This window comes from Cebus imitator, unplaced genomic scaffold (genome assembly GCF_001604975.1).
Source record: "Cebus imitator isolate Cc_AM_T3 unplaced genomic scaffold, Cebus_imitator-1.0 Scaffold225, whole genome shotgun sequence".
NCBI lineage: Eukaryota > Metazoa > Chordata > Mammalia > Primates > Cebidae > Cebus > Cebus imitator.
The window spans coordinates 288,717-292,599 of record NW_016107540.1 but is presented as its reverse complement, the minus strand read 5'-3'; the positions used below and the strand labels follow the sequence as shown (position 1 = coordinate 292,599).

The following is a 3,883-nucleotide window of genomic DNA, read 5'->3' as shown; positions in this document are numbered from 1 at the left end:
CCGCCTCCTGGGTTCAGGCAATTCTCCTGCCTCAGCCTCCTGAGTAGCTGGGATTACAGGCACGCGCCACCATGCCCAGCTAATTTTTGTATTTTTAGTAGAGACAGGGTTTCACCGTGTTGACCAGGATGGTCTCGGTCTCTTGACCTCGTGATCCACCCGCCTCGGTCTCCCAAAGTGCTGGGATTACAGGCGTGAGCCACCGCGCCCGGCATACATAAAATCTTTACCCTGATGCAAAATCTTTTTAAGGTATTTTATATGTAAAAAAACACTTTTATTTATATGTATTTATATAATTTATATGTGTATGTTATATTTATATGTTTGTATATATGTTATGTTTGATATATAATATATCTGTGTTACATTTTACATTTAAATAACTTTATTCTGTCATTATGCATATAAATATATCCATATTCAGAAATACACATACAGAAATCTACCTACAACATTTAAACATTATTTTCTAATTAAAGTTTTACAAACAGTAGAATTTAGTCATTGTAAATAAATGAAAAAGAATTTTCTTCTACTAAAGGTCATCATTTCCATATAAAAAGGATGAAAATCCTCATTTGTTTCTAAATACAGCTAGGAAAAAAATTATTGTTTAATAGCTAAGCATTTTGAAAGTTTGTGATGTTAAGCAGACTTAGAAGTTACATTAGTACATCAGCTTAGGCTCTAATGAGCTGACTATGCCTGTCTCCTTTGACTGATGGTAGCCATTTGAACAAACAAACAAACTTAGCCTCAAGGCAGCTGTTGAAGTAGACACAATAACCCATTAAATTATGTTAAGATAAAACCATAGTAAATGTTTCAGCCCCTAGATAGTTCACATAACATTTCTCTTATTTTGTTTTAACCAGAATAAAATTACATACTTCAAACCATCATGTTAAGAACAGAGTTTTCATTAAATCTTGGTTTTGTTTTGAACCAATTAGCAAGCTGGAAAGCAGAAAACAGAGCTAGCGCTTATCACAGAAAAATTAATATATGTGAAAATGAACGAATTATGAAACTAACAGTTTAATTGTTAATACAAATAGTTTGTGATTTTATAAGCATGTGATGTCAAAATACAAAACAAAATGTTCATTCAAAATCTGCTTCACATTGTCAATAGTTGGCTGGTAACGCAAAAAGGGCACAAAATTTTTCTTAGTAACTTGACATGAGATTCTATTCTAGGAAACTCTGAGATCCTGCCATTTTAATTACGGGTGCAAGAACAAGTGTTCATTCTCTTGTCCCACCTTAACCTAACTTGAAGCACACATATAAAGCCAGATGATTATTTGGAACATTTCAAACTAAACTGCTTTCACTTCAGGCTCTCTCTCAGGAATACCTCATTTACTACTCCATATCCCTAAAATCACTTTAGAAATTGTCTTTGGGACAATAAGAATAAAAAAGGAATGTAGGCCCATAAGCTGCAGATATTTAACGTATAAATATGCTATTTATAAGCAACAAATTTTTGCACTCCAGAATTTTAAGGTAGGTAATGGTTTATGAGGAGTGATATGCATTTAAGCTAAAGAACCCAAATGCTTTGAGGGATATAGTACTCCGGAATGTTCTGCTTCAGAGAACACTGTTTCTAAAAATCACTTTCAGGGAAAGGACCTATTTTGGCTCAGTGTTAAATGATTGCATTTCCAGTTCATTCATTTGACATCCACTGGAATTCTCTGTAGAGTCAGAGACAGAGGCAAGCTGCAGTTAATATCTCAGAAGACACATAAGATGTGTATGTCAATTGGGCCCATTCAAATCTACAACTATGATCAGGAATATTTGGAAATTGTCTATCACACCAAGAAAGATAATAGCTTTCTGAAAGCAAACAGTTTAAATGCTTAGAGTACAACATGGCGGAAATAAAGGAAGTATTTATCTGTGAGAGAGGACACGGTTAATCCACTTAATCTGAATTTGAATTAAAACCACTCTGCAAAGGCATTCCAAATTTTTCAGCCAATCGTAAAAGCAAAACATTTTTTACTTTGCTTTACTTTTGAATAAACTAAAAATGCTTTGAATTTCAGAACACGAATGACTGATGAGCCATGGTATTAATATCATAATGACATTATGGAATAATGGTCTAAATTGCCTCCTTTGAATGTCCTTTACCTTTTATTATTTTTAAATTATTAAATATATCAAAATTACAAAATATTTTATCTAGCATGTTTTAAGCTTAAAAAATGATGCTAAAAGTAATGTATCCATTTTAAGAAATGATGTCACCAGTTCCTTTAAAATCTGCCCTGTGCTCCTCACATCACATCACCTCCCCACCCCCACCCTGGGACATATAACTGCTAGCCTAGGTTCCTCTGAACTACTCTATTGAATTTCTTTAAAGCATTCCAGAATGAATGATTCTTGAATGTCTAACCAATATGTTAGATTCTTTAACCACTTATGAATTATTCTATAAACAATATGTTGTCCCGATTTGCCTGATTTGCCCTTACAGCAAAGTAGTCATTTTGTGTATTTTCTTTTCAAGTCAGGATCTTGCTCTGTCACCTAGGCCGGGCTGGAGTGCAGTGGCACAATCGGGACTCCCTGCACCTTTGACCTCCTGGGCTCAAACAGCCTCCTGAATAGCTAGGACTACAGATGCATGCCACCATGCCCCACTAATTTTTGTACCTTTTTTTTTTTTTTTAAAAAGAGATTTTGCTTTTTTTTTTTTTTGTAAGGAAGAGATTTTGCCATGTTGCCCAGGATAGTCTGGAACTTTTAAACTCAAGCAATCTGCCCGCCTCAGTCTCCCAAAGTGCTGGGACTACCACCCTCAGCCTTTCTGTGACTTTCTTTTTCTGTTCCCCAACATCCAATTTCTGAGTTTGTCCAGGCTGATGTCTAGCTGTGACTCACCATTTTCCCCTCTGGATTTATTACGTCAATAAGCCAAAATTTATTCATCAGTTGTTAGGAATTTGAACTGTTTCCACTTGAGATCATGGCAACCAGTGTTGCCACAAATATTCTTTTATATTTCTGCTGGGACACAAATGCAATAAATGCTTTACACTACGTATGTAAGGGTAGCGTCTTTTATATTCACAAAATTAGCATAAAATTCTAAGTATTTGTGAGTTGAATGTCTGGTAAAAATCACCTATAAAACCATCTGGACGGAGTATTTGTTTGGGGAAGAATTTTAACTATTTTTTTTATTTTGATAATTATATTGCTTAATTCTAAAGTTGAGGTTCTTGGAAAGCAGATTCAGTTACATTCCCTGTGGATATGAGGTGTCTGGCCCCTGTTTCTAATGTCCAGCACAGCTGAAATGAGCCCAGCAACAACAGTCGCAGTGTTGAGGCCCATTTCCCAGCTCACGCGTGGAGGATGCATTTCTCACTTGATTTCTCTCCCTACTCTGGGGCCCCTGGCTCTCATCACTACTGGATAACAAACTTTTTTCCCGGAACCCACAGAGGGACGAGCTTCCTCAGCATGGGACTGTGAGCAGCCACAGCAATAGCTGGATTTAACTTGTATTATTGATTTCCTGTCTACATTTTGCCGATATTCTCACATTTTAATAAAGTGTAATTTTTTTGTCATACAGCATTTTCTAAAAATTTCAATTTCATTTTTTCTGTAGTAATTAGCTATTCACAATTTGACTTAATTGTTCCTCTGTTAGTGATTTGCTACGCACTTATTTCTAAAGGCTAACAGAGCCAATGAACCATTGTTGGAGGAATCTGTAGCTTTTTTTTTTTTTTCCCATTTATTTATTTTATTGCATTTTAGGTTTTGGGGTACATGTGAAGAACATGCAAAATTGTTGCATAGGAACACACATGGCAGTGTGATTTGCTGCCTTCCTCCCCATCAC

At 35.6% G+C, this 3,883-nt stretch overlaps 1 long non-coding RNA gene across 2 annotated transcripts in view; it reads left to right on the top strand.

The window, feature by feature from the left end:
- LOC108281380 overlaps positions 1-3,883 on the top strand; it is a 28,394-nt gene that overhangs the window by 383 nt on the left and 24,128 nt on the right. The window lies entirely within an intron of this gene.